Source organism: Lissotriton helveticus, chromosome 1_2 (assembly GCF_964261635.1).
Source record: "Lissotriton helveticus chromosome 1_2, aLisHel1.1, whole genome shotgun sequence".
Lineage (NCBI taxonomy): Eukaryota > Metazoa > Chordata > Amphibia > Caudata > Salamandridae > Lissotriton > Lissotriton helveticus.
Window position 1 is genome coordinate 405,099,770 of NC_136058.1, and position 21,779 is coordinate 405,121,548.

The window sequence follows — 21,779 nt, forward strand, 5'->3', positions numbered from 1 at the left end:
ACCACGCACTTCACCAACTTATTTTCAGAGATTAGTCACGTTCTTTCTGTAGGCTTGTTAGATAGAAAAAGTGAAGCTTTGTGCCAGGCGTAGGCTAGAGAGAAATACCAATTTAAAGTAAACAGGAAAAAAAATATATAAAGAGAAGAATTAATACTTACCCATTGAATACTTCAGTTCCTGATCTCTTCGTCGCTTGGTTGACGGTGGAAGCTCCAGAAGGTTCCTAAGGGAGAAGTAAGAAGAATTCAGAAGATAAAAAAGTAAGGCAGAGAGTGAACGAACAAATGAGTGAAAAAGAATAAATGAACTCACAAGAGTTAAAGGGTGCTAAAAAGTTGTTTATAATGCAGTTTACCAAAGAATAGAATACTTATATTGTAGAATAGAAGAGGAGCTAAAGCCATAGGCACTTGGGGAAGGAAATAGAGAGAGAGTAAGAAAGTGGCGAAGGAAATTAGTAATGGTGTGCTTTTCTGTTACAGCGATTTCCACTCATGCTTAAAGATAGAGAGGGAATAAGAAAAGCATAAAACGGAGTACGGCAGAAAGGAAGAAGTAGAGTGGAAGAGCCAGAAGGTCAGATAGTCTCTTCTCTGTCCCATTCCCCTTTCCCCCGGCTGGGTTCGCTTACTACTCCACCTACATCCATTGCCTTGCTTTTACTACTGCCAGAGGCCCAAACATTAAAGATAATCCCTTTGGATAATGGGAACACTGGACAGTTTTTAAACTTCACTTTCACATCAGTATCACTGCACACTCAGTAAATATACCTGCTCTGCTGTAATACAGACCTTGTAGCACAGCAGGGACACACTTGGTGTCACCAGGTGGGCCCGATTAAGAAGCATGCCACCAACTAGGTTGGTGGATGGGGGCTTCATAAAAAGAAAGAAGCCTTTTCCTTTTATCACTAACAACATACAGTTTTGAGTCTCATATCACGTCTTGACAGACTAGTTCTCATTGATTTAACATGCCTTTGTCATGAGCCATATGGGGCTCAATGGTAACTCCGGATATTTTTCAAAAACTCGGATTACAAGCTCTTACAATAAAATACATTGCCTGGAAAGGAGCATCTCTGGGCGGTGAGAGAAGCGGCTGAGGCGGTCCACACTCCTCATACACAGAGGACACGCTAGGCCTCAACTCCGATCCCTACCGAGCAGGTTTTATCCCAGCAGGGGACAGGTCTCCACTTCTCTGCATCTCCCTGGATAGCCCTCAACCACTCTGCATCCCCCTAGACAGGCTTCACCTCCTCTGCACCCCTCCCGGATCGGGCTCACCTCCTCTGCACCCCCAGCCCAGGCACCACCTCCTCTGCAACCCCTGTGCACGCCTGACCTCCTCTGCACCCCAGGACAGGCCTTGCTTCCTCTGCACCCCTCAAGACGGGCCTCAACTCCTCTGCACCCTGAGGCAGGCCGTACCTCCTCTGCACCCCCTGCACAGGCCTCACCTCCTCTGCAATCCCAGCCCAGGAACCTGCTCCTCTTCATCCCTGGACAGGCCTCACCTACTCTTAACCCCCTAGACAGGATATGCCTCACCTCCTCTTAACCCTGGAAATCTCACCAGCACTGCACCTCCTGTGCAAGCATGACATCCTATGCACCACTGGACAGGCCTCGCCTCCTCTGCTACCCCTGGAAAGCATTCTCCTCTGCACCCCTCAGGACAGGTCTCCCCTCCTCTGTACCCCTGGACAGGCCTTGCCTCTTCTTCATCCCCCTGGACAGGCCTCAACCACTCTGCATCCCCCTGGGGAGGCTTCACCTCCTCTGCACCACTCCCAGATATGCCTCACCTCCTCTGCACCCCAGCCCAGGACAGGCACCACTGGACAGGCCTCACCTCCTCTGTACCCCCGGACAGGCATCACCTGCTGGTAACCCCCTGGTCTGGACATGCCTCACCTCCTCTGAACCCTGGACAGGCCTCACCTGCTCTGTACCCCCATGGACAAGACATGCCTCACCTCCTCTGCACCCCCTGGATAGGTCTCGCCTCCTCTGCTCCCCCTGAACAGGCATCTCCTCTGCACCCCTCATGACCCGCCTCACCTCCTCTTCTCCCCCTGGACAGGTCTCACCTGTTCTCCTCCCCATGGACAGGACTCACCTCCTTCGCAACCACTCCACCCCTGAAAAGGACACGCTTCACCTCCCTTTGGACAAGCCTCAAATCCTCTCTACCCCCCCCCCCCCGACAAGCCTCACCTCCTCTGCACCCCTGAGAAAATCAACTCCCCAGCACACGTATTTAAGTAAGATGTGGTTTCCCTCTAAGTTAAAAAAAGTACAGTAAATGAGTCACAGAATATACACAATTATTTCTTTCTTTTGTCTTGTTCGCGTTTTATTCTGGTGTTCTCGGCCACAATCAACATTTGTTTTGTTGCTACAGGGTGTGATCTCGCGACTTTCTCAAGGCAGTGTAAAAAATTACGGTACTGAACCATGGTCTAAATAGAAGTCACATCCTTCTCAGTCATTGGTATTGTTTTTTGTAAAATTAAATACGGCCACAGTGCATATAAACTAAGGGGGTTAGGTATACAAACAATAGTAACCTAACCTTGTTGAGAAGATACATATAAAGAAAGCATTCTAAGATACAGTATACGATGGCGAGAGCGAATCCAGATAAAACTCCAATGGCAAAATGACCTCCTTATAGCCCTGGTGCACAAAGTCCTTCGTACTTTCAAGTGTGAAAACCCGTGTCTGTGGTTTGGTCCGAGTGATGGCGATCATGTCGTGTGCTCTAGTCTAGGGGTCATAAGTCCCAAACCTTAGAGCCCCAAGTGTATCAAGCATGAAGGTGAGAAATAAACACCTCTACCGTCCCAGTATAACTTTCTGTAAATAAAGAAGGGGTATTTTTAAACGTCTGAAAATCCATCTCTGTGAAGTTCCAGCGTGATTTCAAAGAAACCTACTTTCAATGTGGTGTTAATTCCGGCCCACACAGGGTTCCGTTAAGTATCAACGATGAGTCCAAAGGATGGGTCCTCTGATTCATGTGTTCTTGTTTTCTTCCAAGAATCAGGCAATATCTGTGAATCAAATGCTCTGGTCATGTTCTAGTGTGCTGAGCGTCAGAATAAACCACATTCCTGATAGTGCTCTTAATCCCCAAGTTAGCTATCAAAGCACTGCTTCAAAGCGCTCTGTTATCAGGGGATCCCCTCTCAGCCGAGACCCGGCTCTATTGGGAACTCCTTCTCTCGGTTGCTTCAATACGAGGCACAGAAACAGCCCCATAAAGTGTGAGGTGAACCAGGGTTCATGGGAAAGCCGTGTTTACCCGAGCCCGGCCACACACGGCTGAAGTCTCTCAAGGCCTCACTCTTGATGCAAACGCTGACAGTGACCTGCGCCTGCTCTGTATGAAGGAAGGGCGCTCGGGTCTATGGTCAGCCCGGATCTCACCTCGAGAGCCGTTCTGGTATTAAACGTTCATCCTCAAGTCTCCCTCGTGCTCCCTCCGGGTCCTTGGAGCGCGATGACCCGGAAGCTATCAAAGTACATGAAGCCTGTGACCTCAGTCTTACCTTTCAACCGTCGCAGAGTCCAGCAGAGGATCCAAACATCAGCAGAGGAGCCGGTGTGTCCAAACCCGCAGCCCGAGCGCGGGGTGCGGGATCCAGATCTGTGCGGCATCAGCAGAGGAACCGGCCGTCGTTTTGGGTGACTTCCGGTATCCCGACAGAGCAATAAACGAAGGACTACGGCCGTGGAAGGGGCGCCATCTTGGAATGGGGAATCTGTTCAATGCTCGTAGTCTGTGCACGTCACAGTTGCTCATGTGCAGGGCGAAGACACTACTTCCTATCGCCGATTTAGGACCTTGCACGGGGTACAGACTGAACTGCCCTGAACAGATGATGCTCCGTCTCACTGCGGCTGCGCAGAGGAAAGACACTGCTCCCTCCCCATGGACGAGCCGAACCGAGGAGCTTTGCACTTAAATACACCTCCGCGGGTGCTGTGGCAGCTGTTGTCTCTCATTCATTGTGTCCCCGCGCGGACCTGTGCTGGTGCTGAGCTGTCGCCCTTTACTGTGCTGTGAACGAAAGAAAGAAATCTTTCTTACATTCTATCTGTCCTCCGCGCATGCGCAGTTAATCCAATGTCTCTTTCATCTGCACTGTGGGAAGCGGTGTCTATCCCCAACGCATGCGCAGTTATCCATGAACAGACCCCTTTTAACCCCGCGCTCATGGTTCAGTCCTGGCCTCTGGGTCAGCAGGGAGCACAGCACCCAAACCACCCCAGGTGAGGCCCGACCCACAGCAGGGCCCTCAGCACCCAAACCACCCCAGGTGAGGTCAGACCTCAGCAGGGAGCACGGCACCCAAACCACCCCAGGTGAGGCCAGACCCACAGCAGGGCCCTCAGCACCCAAACCACCCCAGGTGAGGTCAGACCTCAGCAGGGCCCTCAGCACCCAAACCACCCCAGGTGAGGCCCGACCCACAGCAGGGCCCTCAGCACCCAAACCACCCCAGGTGAGGTCAGACCCACAGCAGGGCCCTCAGCACCCAAACCACCCCAGGTGAGGTCAGACCTCAGCAGGGCCCTCAGCACCCAAACCACCCCAGGTGAGGCCGTGAGATACAAAGACGGTCTGGTGCTGGAGGGTCTCGTGCCTGCTGCCCAGGATTCATGTTTGTTGTTGTTGTTGATTATTTTGTATCAACAATGCTCATTGGCCCTCTCTGCTGGAGTTGGGTCGCTCTTTTCAAGGCCTCAGCAAACGGTGACATTTGTTTCACCTGAAAAGTCTGTGTGATGAGAAGATCGACGTGAATCCCGTTTGTGGCTTTCACCAGAGTGAAGGGGGGCCGCCCCGTGAATCGAAAGTGAAAGAACACACTCCCAGACAGCACCGACTGCGCCTCATTGCACCTGGCCTGGGCCTGCACAGCATCATCTGATGAGGATAAAACTCCCCAAATATGACTCAACCTCACTAGGGCCTCAGTGACCAGGTAGCACCGACTGCGCCTCATTGTACCTGGCCTGGGCCTGCACAGCATCATCTGATGAGGCTAAAACTCCCCCAAATATGTCTCAACCTCACTAGGGCCTCAGTAACCAGGCAGCAGTCAACCAATGCCCATCGGGTAAACAAGCATTGGCATCGCCAGTAGCTCTCGCCTCTGGGACCTTATAAGCGTTTAGTTATCCAGCACAATATCCTTGGTGCAACAACATCAACTGTTGCATGGCTAAACACGTATAACATCCCAAAGGCGCGACCTATTGGCCATGCCAATGCTTGTTTTCATTGGTTCCTGTTTGAGCCTTTTAGAGATGCAAGCTTCTGTTTCGTCCTCCTGTCTAACTACTCCCGCATTTTGTTGATCTAGGTCATGGATACTCACAAACATTTTCTCGGGGGCCGCAAAGTTTGGTCTGTGGTGTGACCGAGGGCCGCCCTGATGCCAGAGGGGGTGTAAAGTCTGGGATGGGGAAACAAAGCATGTATATCTAGTGGCTGCCTTTAAGAATGAAGGTGTTCCTAAAGTTAAAGGCCTTGTTACTTCATTTTCCTAACTGCAATTAACCTTTAAATAAGTGTTTGCTCTATACGTACGTTTCTTTTTCATGTTAGTTCTGAGTCGAGTAAACGGCAGCCCAGTGCTGCTGCAGCCCGGGGGTCCGCATGTAAAGACCTGAAGGGCCTTATGCGGCCCCCGGGCCGTACTTTGAGTATCACTGATCTAGATCCTCCCAGCGACCACCCCAGCTACATGTGTATTTCCATGTTCTTCAAAAAGGCATCGCAGTTGAGCAGACAGGCTTGTCAAGTCTTCAAGGAAATGTGAGTGTGACGAGGCTAGTGTATTTATTCACCACTTAACTAATCAGTCTCCTGTCCCTCCGTCCTTACGAAAGCCACAATTTGTGACACATTTGCTATTTTAAGGATTGTAATAACATCACTTTTGTATATTTAAGTCCATACAGATACTGAACACAGCTAACCGCAAGTACAAAAATGAAAAGTACAGGGGGCACGAGCCCTAAACAAAACAAAAAATAGGTTTCAAAGGGGCAGGGTTTGTTAATTAGCATAGGCAGTGTGCAGTAATGTCACAGAGAGGGACAATGCAAATCTATAATGCCTCTCTTTAATGGTAATGAACCGGCATTCACGTAATATAAGCACGCACATGAGCAGCGTATACCCTCATGTACATGAATAAAGAAGTCTTAAATGTATTTTGGTACAACAATGTGGGAGAGTTTTAATGAAACGTGGTGGAACATGTTAACATTGACTTTCATTGGGCCGAGCAAGTTTCCAGTGGGAGAAAGCTAAAATATTGTAATGCATGATATAGAATGAATATAGTGCTCTCTGAATCTGACTTGCATATCTATGTACTTTTTTTTACTGCATTGCACAGATATTCAATGCAGTAATCTATTATTATTTTCCTTTTGCATGATAGCTGTGCATTACAGTTAGCTTATAGATGCCACTTCTTCAGCTATTCACTAATGGAGAGCATTTTTATTTTGGTGCCGGTAAATATTCTATATCTCAGTGCGACCCTGATAGTTGGCAGCCCACTAGCGATTCATTTGATGTTTACTAAATACCAGGCAGTTGGGGTAAACCTGCTACTTGCTACCAAATGGGTGTTTGGACACACAACAAACTGGAACAAGCATTTGTAATGCAATTGGTCTCACATTTACGCAAGTTTGAGCTATTGGCATTGTAAATGACAATGCCTTTTATTTATGTTTTGGGTTTCAAAACATAAATAAAATGCTTTGTCATTTACAATCCCAATAGCTTAAACTCGTGTAAATGCGCTACCTGTTGCATTGCAAATGCTTGTTATCTTCAGTCTCATGGTCTTTTTAGTAACATTAGAAAACTTAAATTTGAAGCTTTTGTGTGGGCTCTTATGGCCTAGGGCGCCGTACACACAACAATACATTTCTAATTTGTTGTCAACAAAGTTTGAATTTGAATGATTCTGCCCAGGTTTAACCAAAAGCTGTCAGTTACTGAAACATTTTGCATAGTGTATTTTCCTGTCAACAAATAAACATGTGTGTGGCATAAATGCCTTAGTGCCCGCTTACTTCCTTGAAGTACTATTTTCCTTACAGTAAAGTCCCCAATTTAATTATATTCAAATGGCATTAGATTTATGGAATTCCCCCTTCGCACCCCACAACATGGATTACCTAGATACCTGTGTGTGTGGTTTGATTGCCACAGTTGTCCTTGAGGACTCCGGGTCAATGGTGAAGATGGACATATACTGTTTGAAGAAGTTATGTCCAGTGGTCCTTTTGGCAGCGGCTATAAACCACTCGCGCCTCTTTGTCCCATGCTCCACTGGCATCCCACTGATTTTTCATGGAAGATTAAATCTGCCCCTGTAAGTGTATCCCGCCCCTGGGATCTATTCAAAGCCAATGGCCTGTTCCATTAAACCACGCGAGCTACCGGGGCAGAACCCACAGATGGCCGCCGCGGTGCGTGCATCTGCGGCGTGGCGGCCGTGCTCTCAGGGCTTCTACGCGCTTGGTTTCTTGGCCTCCAGGTGTAATATTACTGTAGCACCAAGGCCGCAGGCCACGGCTCTCATTCAGTCCATTTTTTTCGTAAATGTATTGTTTGGGTGAGGGGTTAAGTTCCTCTTAATTTCCAACAGGAAGAGGACTTTTCTGCAGATGCGCCACTGAAAAATCTTTTAACGTTATTCATTGCATAGGAAATTAAGGTGGTGGACATGGTGGTGATGGATGCGGTGGTGGTGGACATGGTGGTGGATGTGGTGGTGGACATAGTGGTGGTGGTAGACTTGGTGGTGGTGGACGTGGTGGTGGTGGATATGCTGGTGGTGGACATTGTGGTGGACATGGTGGTGGTGGATGTGGTGGTGATTGACGAGGTGGTGATGGACGTGGTGGTGTTGGACACAGTGGTGGTGGACGCGGTGGTGGGCGTGGTGGTGGTGGCATGGTGGTGGTGGATGTGGGGGTGGACGTGGTGGTGGACATGGTGGGTGTGGTGGTGATGGACGTGGTGGTGGTAGATGTGGTGGTGGCCTCATGGTGAACGTGGTGGTGGTGGTGGACATGGTGGTGGTGGACGTGGTGGTGGTGGATGTGGTGGTGGTGGATGTGGTTGTTGTGGACGTGGTGGTGGTGGTGGATGTTATGGTGGTGGACGTGATGGTGGTGGATGTAGTGGTGGACGTGGTGGTGGACATGGTGTTGTTAGTGGTTGTGGTGGATGTGGTGGACATGGTGGTGGTGGACATGGTGGTGGTGGACGTGGTGGTGGTAGATGTGGTGGTGGTGGACACGGTGGTGGTGGACATGGTGGTGATGGACGTGGTGGTGGTGGACGTGATGGTGGTGGACGTGGTAGTGGTGGACGTGGTAGTGGTGGATGTGGTGGTGGACGTGGTGGTGGTAGTGGATGTGGTGGTAGTGGATGTGATGAAGGACCTTGTGGTGGTGGTGGTGGTAGTGGTGGTGGACGTGGTGGGTGTGGTGCTGGTTGACGTGGTGGTGGAGGTGGGTGTCGTGGTGGTGGTGGTGGTGGACATGGTGGTGGTGAACGTGGTGGATGTGGTGGTGGTGCAGAAGGTGGTGGTGGTGGTGGTGGATGTGGTGGTGGTGATGGACGTGGTGGTGGATGCGGTGGTGGTGGACATGGTGGTGGTGGTGAAAGGGGTGGTGGATGGGGTGTTGGTGGATGTGGTGGTGGAGGACATGGTGGTGGACGTGGTGATGGTGGTGGACATGGTGGTGGTGGACATGGTGATGGTGGTTGGGGTGGAGTTGGTGGTGGTGGATGTGGTGGTGGTGGACGTGGTGGTGATGGACGCAGTGGTGTTGAACGCGGTGGTGGTGGATGCGGTGGTGGATGTGGGGGTGGACGTGGTGGTGGACGTAGATGTGGTCGTGGTGGATGTGGTGGAGGCCGTGGTGGTGGTGATGGACATGGTGGTGGTGGACATGGTGTTATTGGTGGATGTGGTGGACATTGTGGTGGTGGATGTGGTGGTGGTGGACATGGTGGGGGTGGTGGTGGACAAGGAGCCTCGTATACCACACATATAATAATACAGAACAGAGCACCCTTTCGAGTGGATGACAGTGTAGGCCACATAACTTTCAAGTCAGTAACACCCCCATGCATGCACTCATCCTGCACACACTTTCCTTAAAGCGACTTCCTAGCTGGTGACCCGCATGCATGCACTCACCCTGCAAACACTTTCCTTAAAAGCGACTTCCTAGCTGGTGACCCCCATGCGTACCTTCACCCTGCACACACTTATCTTGCAATAACTTCCTAGTCGGTGACCCCCCCAGGCACGCACTTACCTTGCACACACTTTCCTTGCGGTGACTTCCTAGCTGGTATTCACCATGCACGCTCTCACCCTGCACGCACTCTCCCTGCAGGGGCTAGTGGCTACCTAGCTGGTGATCCCCTTTGCACACACTTTTGTTGCAGTGACTTCCTAATCGGCTGTGGTGACTTCCTAACTGGTGACCCCCATACACGCACTCCCCCTGCACACACTTTGTTGTAGTGACTTTCTGCAAGAAGCCTCTCTATGCACAATCTCACTGACACATTCTCTCTGATATAACGTCTGCACAATGGTTCCCGGTGCACAAGTTTCTCTGAAGACACGCGCCTTGCACGCACTTTCCATGAGGGGTGTCACAGCGATATATATACCGCCAGCGCGTTTTCAGGCCATCGGTGACGTATCACGCACTGCTGGCAGACAGTTGTTCTCAGACACTTCCTGCACTCACAGTCCCCTCACAATCACGCTGCACACACCTTCAACGAGCAGCCCTTCATCGCTGCACACAGCCCTCCAGCAGACAGTCATTACACACACTGGTTCACCCTCTCCTTGCTTCCTCACCACCTGCACGGATGCAACCTTCACTCGGTGATTCCATACACTCACTATCACCCGTGCACACATCCACTCTCCCCACAGTGACTTCTTGCAGTGTGCGCCCTATTCACACCTCAACCACACGCGTGCACACACAGTCCCGGTAGACAGGGACTTCCCCTCCCATACAAACTCACTACTTTCAAGATCTCACTATGACAGCTCACTACCAGACGCGCACCTCTGATCACTCCCCGAGTTACACCTTCAACCAGTGACGCTCTGATCGGCCTCACTCCGTGGGGCATCCAATCTCACACCAGAGGGCGCCCGTTTACACACTTATCACACTATCTGCTCCATCCTTTTGTTGTTGTTAGCCACTGCCATGGCACTCACTGTGGTAGTGCCCCCAGCCTCCCCTCTTCAATGCCCTCGATGAAGTCTGCAGCGACCCCCTCTCGTGCACAGCTCCCAGGTACACGTCAGTGTCCTTCTCCCACCAGCAATGTCCCCTCTCCCCCCTTGCAGGGCATCCCTTGCCCCTGCAGCCCCCGTCCCCGAACCCTGTGTTACCCTTCGATCCCCCGAATTACTGCTTGTCTACTACAGTGCCCTTTCACTCCCTCTTCAGCACATCTGTTACCCCCACCAGGCCCTCTCTCGCTCAAGCAGTGCAGCTTTCACACCACCTGGAGTTCTTTCTCACCTCTAGCAGAGCCCCTCTCACCCTTAGTAGCGCCACTCTCATCCCCAGCTGCACCCATCACAGCATGCTCTCACCACCCCACAGCGCCCCTCACACCCTCGCAGCACCCACCCACCCATCACACCCTTGCAGCACCCATTACACCCTTGCAGCGCCCATCACACCCTCGCAGCGCCCATCACACCCTCGCAGCGCCCATTACACCCTTGCAGCGCCGCTCTCACACCAGCTACAGTTCTCTCACCTCTCGCAGCCCCCTCTCACCCTTGGCAGCCCCCCTCAAGCTTTGAAGCCATTGCTGTTGCATATTTATCTTACGCAACTAACAACCATTGACAAAGCCAATAGTCCTGGCTTGTAGTAGATGTAATGTTACTTGTTATATATGGTTGGAATGGCGAAGCAGCAAAATACCAGTGGGCGACACACTATGCCGAGCATGGATTTTCAGTTTGGGTTTTTAAGCCACGCCCTTCATTACATCGACCACGTCCCTCTGGGAGCCATCACAAGGTTTTTCATTCCACTTAAAGCCCTTCCTCCGGTATAGTGACTTCCTGCTGAACAGGGAGAACAAGTTCACTCAGACTTGGCAGTCAGCTCCAGAGAGACTAATCCATGCCCGGGCCCCTCATCCATTGGCACCTTGTGATTCTTACAGCGTTACAGTTCATATCTCATTCCCCTTATTGGATTTTGTCATTTTAGTGTCATTTTGTTCAATACATTTTACTTTTTTTTTCTATTTTGGTTTGGGTTTTTTATTGTTTTGCATTTTGACTTTTACTTTTCTGGTTTCTGCATAAATATTTGACGTATTACCTTAAGTTAAGCGTGCCTGTTCCGTGCTTAGGTACCAGGAGGTTGATCCTAGGTTAATTGAATGGCTTTGAAAGTTCATTCTGACAACGGTTGTGATTGTTCCTCATCTACCGTAAATAATAATTCAGTTTCTTACAGAAACTATCTGAAATTATCTGCAAAACAGGCAGGTGATAACCTACCAGACTTGAAGCACCCTGTGGACAAACTGGAATATGGGAATAGTATTGTGTGGCAATAGAACTTCTAAAAAATTCAGATGAACCAAGAATCACGCTTGAATGTCACAACTTTTTAAAACAAGGTAGTCAGGAAAGTGTGGCGAATATATTGCAGCTCTTTGCATTTTAGCAGCCCCAAGCAAATTTGAGAACAGAGTGGATGTATGTAGCAGAGACGAGTCTGTTCACCCAATGTGAGTGGTGAGATCTGCTTTGCTGGTCTGCCTGAAGTTATGATGCTGCTGACAGTGGCCTGCATGCTAATAGCGATGGCGTGACTGGTGGATCTACGAAGCCAAATAAGAGAAAGTTATCTTCCGACACCACAGTCTTCGTGACTGAGACCAGTAATACTGAAGACTCTGAGACTCACAGCAGTAATTTCTCCTTTCAGAGCGTTATTGCTGCAGATGGAGTGAAGCCCAGAAGTATTCACATTACTAAGGTACCAACAAAGTTTAATATTGTTCATTTGTATTAACAATTTCTCTTTTGCAGCTTTTTGAAATGCATTTTCTAGTTTTGTTGCTTTTTGGTTAGTTTTTTATTGTAGGCTGTTATCTTCGGTTTAAAGGGAAAGATGTTGTAGTGTGTGACTGTGGCGTGGGATCAAAAAGAGACCTAAGACCAGTTCGGGGTAGGTTAGGTTTTATTTTGGAAAACGTCTTTTTATGGCGGGTTGTCAAGGTGTCTCTCTGAAAAGCTCTGGGATCCGTGATGGCCTCTGGTTATGGTCTTGCTAACAGATTGTTAAGAAGCAAACTTCAGGGGATGTTCCGTTCTTCCTAACTCCCTGTTGGACTCCGCCAGGGAAAAGAAACAGGTACAGATCGTTAGGAACGTTCGGGTTGCGAACCCGTTTGCACATGCAAAATCACCGTTGGCCATGTACAATTCCAAAATAGCGAGTTGCAGTTTATTTGCGACTCTCTATTTAAGAATTGCATGTCGCAATTAGGAACGGGCATTCCCTTCCTAATTGCGTCCGCAATGCTATGTGTGAATGTTTTGAGACCACAATTGCGGTTGCAAAACACTTGCAAATGACCACCCTCTTCAAGAGGGTGTTAATGCAGTCGCAATTTCGAAGGGGTCCCCAGGGTACCCCTTCCACTTTGTGACTGTGTCTAAAAATATTTTTTATGGGCCGGCAGTGGTCCCAGGGACCACTGCCTGTCCTTAACACCTTCAATGCTACAGGATATTTTCCTCCTGTGCTGCAGATCGATATTTACCATTGTTCATGACAAGGTCAGCTCGTCATAAGCACACGACCAGTGTACTGCATGACGAGCTGAGCTCGTCATGAGCAGCGAAGGGGTTAAAGAATGAAACGAAAACGTTTCATTTTTTTTTTAAATGCATCCCGTTTTCATTTAAGAAAAACGGGCTGCATTTTAAAAAAAGAAAGGAAAAAAAAAACTGCTTTATTAAAAAGCAGTCCCAGTCATGGTGGTCTGCTGAGCCCAGCAGGCCATCATCCCTGGTAGGGCTGGCATTCCCAATGGGCTCACAAATTGCGGTATGCTCATTATAATTAATGAGCCTTGAAATTTGCGACCCCGACCTAGTGTTGGTAGACAGCGGCAACCATCGCTCGCTGCAGTGGTGGAACCCTCAAAATTTAGCAAAAGGGTGGCCTTTCATAGACCCGATTCCACAGTAACCGGTTGGGGTGCCCATCTTCAACATTACAAAGTCCCGGGGCTGCGGTCAGACAAACACAAACGTCTCCACATCCACTACCTGGAACTTCCAGCAGTGTTCATAGCACTCAGCTTTTCTCACCCAACTTGTAGGCAAGACTGTCTTAGTTTGCACGGACATCATGCCAGCAATGTACTACCTACAGAAATAGGGAAGGACTCACTCTTTCCAGCTGTCGGTCCTTGCACAAAGCATTTGGGATTGGGGGATTCGCCAGAAAATCTATCTCCTAGCAGAACACCTCCCAGGAGTAGACCATCAGATTCCAGAGCTGCTCAGCAGACACAGGCAGCAAGTCCACGAGTGGAAACTTCCTCCCCAAGTTCTTCTTCCCTATGTTCAAAACGGAGGTTTTCCACAGATAGATCTGTTTGCCACAGTGCACAACGCAAAATGCCCAAACTCTGCATCCAGGTTCCCACACCCAGCATCCGAAGGCAATGCCTATGGACGATTTAGTCAGGGATATTTGCTTACGCTTTTCCGCCTCTCCTGCTAATTCCATTACTAGTTCGGACGCTCAGACAAACGTCCCTCACACTGATCCTAATAGCCCTCACATGTTCTCGTCAACCTTGGTACTCTCATCCTTAGCACTCTCAGTGGTTCCACATCAAAAGCTCCATCTCACACCTTGTCTCCTCACTCAGAGCCATGGAGAAAGTAGACATCCAATTCCCAGAGAACTCAACCTAGCGATTTGGCTCCTGAAGTCTTAGAGTTTGGTTATTTACAACCACAACCAGACTGTATGAATATACTCAAGGAAGCTAGAAAGCCTACTACTAGAGCATGTTATGCAGCAAATGGAAACGTTTTATTTCCTATTGTAACAACAACAATATCAATCATCTTGATGCGTTTGTGCAGAACATCATTTGTTAACTGTTGTATTTACAGCAATGGGGATTAACTTACACATCCATTCGTTTACACCTGGGAATCGTAGCTGCATACTTGCAAAATAGACAACACCTATCTCTCTCAGAGTACCAGTACCAGTGATTAAAGCCTTCATGGAAGGATTAAAAAGGGTTATACCGCCAAGTATTCCCCCTGCTCCAGAGTGGAACTTAAACATAGTCCTTACAAGGCTAATGGGCCCGCCTTTTGAACCAATGCACAAATGTCCGTTACAATTCCTATCATGGAAAGTTGCTTTCCTCATAACGATAAAGTCACTAAGGAGAGTCGAGGAACTTCAGGCATTACCTATACAAGAGCCTTTCTTTCAACTTCACAAAGATTGAGTGGTTCTACGTACCAATCCTAAATTTCTCCTTAAAGTAGTTTCTGCTTAGAGGTAATTCTTGTGCGATATCAAATTAAAATAACATATCATTAGCATTTTTATTATTAATTGAACCATCTTAATTCTTGTATAGAATTTATGTGCTGCAATGATAATAGAGCAAAAGACACACAATTGATGGACGGAATGCAGAACAAATCAAAACATTCACCCCCAGTCAAGAGATCTGGGTTAAATCCATCATTATTTTGCTCACCATGCCACCCCAGTTTAGGCCTGGCCATATGCAAATCAGTCTAGACCCTGTGCCACATGGAAACAGTCCAGCCCGAACTGCAATGATAATAGAAGCAGATAAAAGTAATAAGCAAAATAAGCACATTGAACAGAATAAATAGTTCCACCATCTTTCTAAAACAATGTACATATGCAAGCATATAAAAACTGTATATAGTGTTTTTCTACCATGCTTTCCCGTGTGTGTGTGTCTGTGTGTGTCTGTTGGTCTCTGTGTGTCTGTCTCCCATTCCCTGTAGGGAAAGTATGTAGCTCCCCGTTGTAGAAGAGTCGGTCAAGACGGAGCACACTGCATTGAATAATTTATTGGTATGCACTTTTTATTAGTATTACAGGAAATCACAGTGATTGATTGTCTCTTTTTTATTCTTTTTTTCCACAGGGTCTTCCACTTCAGTCCCTTAGGTGAGCCTCGGCCGCCGTCGTCTCTCGGATAGAAGGAAAAGACTCAGGTAAGTGTTTTTGCTTTATAGTTTAGTCAAGGTAGGATGTGAGGGATAAATTATAGCTATGCATAAATGTGAAGGGAGGGGGTAGAGGTTTGATCCCTTTCACCCGTCAGCCTCCCCTCCCGTCCCTCTCTGACTCAGACCCCTTTCCAAAAGCCCCATAGACACCAACACACCTGGATGAGCCAAATCTCTCCGTGGCCGTGGCGAGTTGACGCGTCCTTCAGTGAAGTCTGGTCTTCTGTTTCGGCTTTCCCACCTCCGCCAGGCTCGGGTGTTCTGCTCGCCGACAAGCTGTGACCTCCCCAGGGCTCCGGTACTCTCTCTCGTAAGGCTGTTAGTCCTTCTCTGTCTTTCCGGTCTTCCCCCGCTGGTTTCTCCGCCTCGCGTTCCCATGCCGCGTGTAGCTGGACCAACTACTGACCAACCTGACACGCTCTCCGCCCCGCCTTCTTCAAGCGTTTATTCTCTGATGTCCCTCCTCAGCTCCGGCTTAAGGGGCCACCTGCCAATTCCCCCCTCTCCACTTCTTGATGACAGCAAAGCTGACAGCTGGTAAAAGGGGACTGTGAATATAGGAGGGGAGAAATATATGAAGGGATGGCAATGCACTCCTTATCCTCTATCCCATCGTCTACCACCGGCGCTACCTGACACACCCCACCCCCAGACGTTTCCCGTTCGGGGAAATAGGGGATGCGTGAAAGAAAGTCAGCAACTTGGTATGCAGAGTATAAAAGATGACAATGCTAAAACCAGTGCCATCATGGAATAAAAGAACACACACCTAAAAATAGCTTATCCTAAAAACCCACCTCCCAAAAACAAGATACCAAACAAAAGGAGAATCTTAGGAGCTTCAGGGGATGTCCCTAGTGTCTGATTACTGGTGTTTGTTTAGGTTTACAGGAGTCCAGATGTTACATAGCAAACCTTGTCTATGCATGCCGTGTATTTTTCATTCATTATTGTAGTATTTATGTAATCCACTCATCGCGTTCCAGAAGGTAGATGTGTGTGGCTACAGTTGTTTATATAGCTCCAGACTAGATCTGGTCTGTGTCTCTTGCTCCACAGCTTGTTCCCTTAAAAGTGCATCAATGTCTCCTTCCCTTGGAAGCAAATCCACCTGTATTGCAGTTTAAGCATATTTATTCTCATAGAATCACTTTCAAAATCCACTGTTCCTCAAGTAAATTCAAATTCAGTCTGCCCAATTCATTTTGGGGGTTCTCCCTTCATCAGGGGGTGCACGTGAGGAATCTATGTTGTATGTTGTGTGCAGAAAATAGTGACATAAGAATTAACTTGTAATGCAATCTAATCCTACATATACATAAATTAATAGTTTTCTACATGTCCTGGTAGAGCCTAACCGCATGTCTCCGTTTGTTTTATACCAGGGTCTCCACCTTTTCAATAGTGAGAGCTACTTCTGATCGAGGAGAATCATCCTGATCTACTGCCTATATTACGTGGCTTGGCTAAGGGTAGATGAATGCCAGGGTCTTCATCTTTTCGATAGTGAGAGCTACTTCTGATCAATCTTGATCTGCTGCCTTTATCACGTGGCTTAGCTAAGGGTAGATAAATGCCAAGCAACTTAATTGTGCCCCTAGAGCGCCCAGTCTTGCTGCAGTGAGCACATAGCATTTGTAGCACTGGGTTAGGAAAGGTTTACCTGTAGGGGCCCTAAGCCTTTGTAGCACTGTTAGGTTTACCTGCGGGACCCCAAGCATTTATAGAACTGGTAGGAACGGAGTATCTGTGGGGTCCCCAGGGACGCGTTATGTTCATTTTATTCTTATTAACGAATCACATCTGAGAGGTGAGTGTTTCACTGAGGGTTGTGGTCTCTTTGTCCTGCAATACATGGGATGGCATTGTTCTCTCTGAGTACGTGTGAAGACAGAAGACTTCTATTATCTGGTGAGTTGCCCTCCTGTTCATTGGCTCCTGTCCAGATCCTGGCCCTGCTTTAACAATTCAAGATTAATGTTCAGTAGTGGCAGTAACAGTATAAGGACTATGAGCAAGACCTGCTGTAGAGTTTTCGATGTCCTAGGAAAAATGTCTCAATGTAGGAAAAGGCCTGTTTTGGACATGGTTAGCCTTCACTTTTTACCTGGAAAATAATATAGTATTTACTGGAAGTGCACAGGGTCCCTGCCAACTAGGTCCCCATAGCCCGATCTCCTTCCCTTAAGTGCACCTGTTGTTTCCACGGTTGTCACCGCATTAGCTCACTTATAAGTCCCTTGTAAAAGATACCTCTGGTACCAAGGGCCTTGTTGTTAAAGAGGGTCTCTAAAGGCTGCAGCACAAATTATGCCACCCTAAGGGACCCCTCCCCAAGCACATACATACATATATACTGCCACTGCAGCTGTGTGTCTTGGTGCAGAGAAAACTGAAGAGTCGACATGCCACACATCCCTGAATGCGATGCCCATTGGGACTGTCTGAGATGTAGGTAAGCCACCCCTCTAGCAGGCCTTATAGTGCACGCTGCTTTAGGGATATCTCCTTTGAGGGCATACCTGCATGAGCAGATATGCCCCAGCAATATCCTTGTCTATCCCGGGATATTGTAAGTGACCAGGGAAGCTCTATAGTAAGTACATTGGCTGCACATTTGTCATTACGAGTTTCACAGCTCCATGAAGGTTTCACTGAAATATGGGATATTTGGTACCAAACATCTCAGCATATTAAACCTGCATTGATTGCAGTGTCCGATTTATTAAAAATTACACACAGAGTGCCCCTTAGAGGGGTCCCCTAAAATCTACTAATCCTTAGTGTGGTCACCGACTGGCCTGAGCCAGCCTGCTACCACCAGACAGTGTTCTGACCTCATGGTGAGAGTGCCAGTGCACTTTGAGGTCGAGAACAATGCCTTTCCTGGGTGGAGGTGTTGACACCTCCCCCTGGTCAGGCAGAGCCATCTGTGGCAGGGATTTTCAAAGGCCTTGCTGCCTTTGTAATGCAACCCCAGCTTCTCCTGTTAGAGGGAGCAAGCGATCTTCCTGTCCTTTTAGGTGCAAGGACAGGTGGGAAACCTTAGATAGAGGAGGAGGTGCGGCCCCCGCCCCCTCTGCCAACTCCACCCCTCAGGTGCTGGAGGCGAGGTGAAGTACACTTTGTAGTGCCCACTATCTTGAAGATGATGGGACTTATCCAATCAACCAATGTGAGAAGTTGGCCTGATGTGCAGTGCTCACTATTCTAGTGATCACTATATATCAGTCCAAACAACCCTTATTTATGATTGGTTGTAAGTCAACCTTATAGACCAGCTATCCTAGTAGCATGGATACGAGCAGTCTAAGGCTAAGACTCTAGAGGGCGTGTTAAGCCAGCTGTTTTACCATCACATTACCCCTTGAACACCCAGTGAAAGGACACCACACAAGTGTTATGAAAATAAACAGTGTATTTATTAGAATCACAACAACCCTGTACTCTTTAGGAGGACAGGGTGCTAGGCACACAACAAAACTCTTACGAAAATACTTAAGTTAGCACAGTATATACAAATGCCCGAGGGGCACGAAAAACCATATACTCTAAAAGTGGAATGCGAAATTACTAGCAGGTAAGTACAGTACTAATAGGCTTTGGAATCGCTAGGACTTGACTAGGGAATCGTTAGATTACTTCTAGGAGGCCTAGGGGACTCGGGTGCAGAGTGTGCACTCTCACGCGGGATGCGGGACAAAGTCTATGGAAGCTAGTAACGCTAAAGTTAGTGTTCACGGGCGAACCCGACCTGGTAGGGAGAAAACGACAGTGGATCCTGACCCTTGGATAGTGAGGCTATGCTGGGGCACCGAAATGCCGAAGTTACCTAGCCCAGGGGCTGCAGCTGCATATGTCTCAAAAGACGTCGGGAATCCTCGTTGCCGGACCAGGAGCCTGGAAGAAAGATGCTGACAGGCGACCAGTGAAGATAGTTCGAGTTGATCCAAGCCTGGATCTGGAAGATGGATGACACCTGAAAGCAGAGGGGACCAAGTTCGTGACTACTAGCCAGTAGTCAGTGGGCACCAGGAGGGCACCGGATGGTAGTCACCTCGACTAGGTGAGTGGGCGACGCTGGCTCTGCAGATCTCACGGACCAGGAGGCATTGTCGGCGACCAGGATGGAGAGGCGAGCTGTCCCACGATGGATGAAGCTGTCGGCGTCGAAGAACCCAGGATTGGGCAACAAAGCCTTGGCTAATTCAAGCCCACGCGGTGGACTCAAAATGGCGTCTTGAGTGGACCAGGAGGGTCCGGGGTGCTCCTCTTCTGGAAGGGAGCAAGAGCCAGTCTGGAGCAACCAGACCAGCAGCAGTGATGTCGTCGGGCGTCGTTCAGAAGGCCACAAGCCAGCGGGCTAGTAGCCAAACAACGCGGTGAGCAGCAAAAAGCAGAAGGGCCCCACGCCGATCGTGGAGATGCTGGGGGGCTGCTCTTCGGTGCTGGAGCTGCTCAGGGTCGGGGCTTCTCGGACCCCAAAGCACTCACCAGGAAATTACTCGGCGGGCTTGCTGTGCAGAAGTCGTGCAGTCTTGGCAATAGTCGGTCCCTTGAGGTCTCGTCGCACTCACGGTTCTCAGCTTGGCTGTAGAGGTGAGTAGAGGTCGGAGGTGCCAGGGAAGCCGGGTCTTGTCGAGCTGGGCAGTCGGATTCCGGAGGAAGGACTTACAGCAGACCGCAGTGTTCTTGCGTTGGTGCCTGCGGATGCAGGGTGACTACTCCTTAGTCACAAGGGAGAATCTTGAAGAAGGAAATCGTGAAGTCCTTTCGTAGAAAGTCGTGTCTTGATTCCAAAGATGATCTAATTTGGAAGGGGGCCTGCTCCTACCTTTATCTGGGAAAAGGGGGCTGGCACGCGACTAAGTCCTGCCCTATGGGTGGGACCAGGAGGGGGGTGGTTACACCCACTTCCTTGGCGGGCTTTTCCCCAGCTCAGGGTCTGGAGTGTCCCTGGAACTGGTTCAAGCCGGCCTATGCATAGTGAGCACCGGGGTGCCACTTGCAGTCACCTTCCTCTGAAGCCCTGCCTACCTAGGATACACAAAATCCTGTCTGGGACGGTGCTGGCACCGCCCCTGGCAGGAAACCCTTTGTCCTTATCTCCTGCTCTGGGAGGACTCCCAGCAGCAGGAGGGCAGACTTGTGTCTCGGTGGCAGCATCCATTTTGTGGAGCTGAGGCTCTGTTTGACTTTAACCGGGGTTAGGGGTTACATACATGTCGTGTCCCTCTAGAAGGGTGGAATGCTAACCCCGTCGCCAGAATTGGCGAGGGGTTAGTATTCCAATTCGTATGACACCTTACTCGACATGTTTTGATAAAGCGATACCAGAGTTGGCATATAACCGCGAGGATTATAATGCACTTAAGAGTATATGGTATGCGATATCATGGAAACGGCTAAGGGATGGATCCCGAAAGCCGCAGACAGGCTCAGCTCATGCCAGAGCACCATCTCACACGATTCCAAGCACTCTGCCTTCAGGATTGTTAAGGCCTGCCATAGGAGTGACTGATAGGAGATCTGTGTGTCCATTTTAGGGTTAGATATAGGTATACTATATCTAAAGCAAAGGGTGAGTACACCACCTTGCCCCAGCTGTCGTGCAGCCAGTTGTGTCAGTTTAGTTAGTCAGCCCAGGGGTGGCATAATACATGCTTCAGCCCCTGGGAGACTTCTGGGTACACCTCAGCCCTGGGTACAGGGACTTGGAGAGGGCCCAGTGCCAATTCAGTACCTGAGTACAATTTGGATAGAGAGAACAGCTAGGCTGTGGGTCTGATTAGCAGGTCCACAGCCAGGGAAAGTCGTAAACCAGTGCAGCAAAAAGCAAAAATCTGGGTGATCATAGGATTGCAGACCCTACTCTCCTACAGGGAGCAAGCGATCTTCCTGTCCTTTTAGGTGAAGTACACTTTGTAGTGCCCACTATCTTGAAGATGATGGGACTTATCCAATCAGGGCTAGGACTGTGTCCCCTTCCCACAGGAGGTGGGCATGATAGAGGGTATAGACACCCCAGGAAAGGGGCCCATTAGCCTCTACCTGTCACTCCCTTGTAACACCCTTAAATCAAGATTTTAGGTGGCATCCCCAGACCCTGAATTTCAGTTCTTGGCAACCTAAGGGCACTGCAGCCTTCTCTGCTGGTGAGGATCTGTAGAGAACTATTGTCTTGGTCCCAGTCCTACTGGCCTGTCTGCATCCCTGGATGATCCTGAACCAAAAGGCAAGTCGTCTTGCAGCCCAGCGACCTCCAGAACCTTGGGAGGACTACCTGCCTTCGATAAAGGGCAATCTAGTTTTATGTAGTGGGATTTGGCCAGGGAGTGTCAGGACAAGCCAAGCTATGTTACTCACTCTATATTTGCAGACT

General features: G+C 49.0%; 2 protein-coding genes across 5 annotated transcripts in view; one reads left to right on the forward strand and one right to left on the reverse strand.

Annotated features, from left to right (window-relative positions):
* The window catches only part of LOC144806527 (uncharacterized), a 44,974-nt gene extending 41,274 nt beyond the window's left edge, over positions 1-3,700 (reverse strand). The window contains exons 1-2 of one of the 2 annotated variants that reach the window (XM_078672871.1): positions 3,566-3,700; positions 162-226 (exon numbers count right to left, since the gene is read on the reverse strand). The gene's annotated coding sequence lies outside the window, so the exon portion shown is untranslated. Of the gene's footprint in view, positions 1-161; positions 227-2,950; positions 3,482-3,565 lie in introns of those variants that run through there. The other variant, XM_078672879.1, reaches the window with a different exon arrangement.
* A 517-nt stretch (positions 3,701-4,217) lies between these two features.
* Positions 4,218-21,779, forward strand: part of LOC144806574 (uncharacterized) — a 350,735-nt gene continuing 333,173 nt past the window's right edge. For 2 of the 3 annotated variants that reach the window (XR_013605846.1, XM_078672919.1), the window contains exons 1-3: positions 4,218-4,289; positions 12,069-12,119; positions 15,313-15,382. The gene's annotated coding sequence lies outside the window, so the exon portion shown is untranslated. The other variant, XM_078672927.1, reaches the window with a different exon arrangement.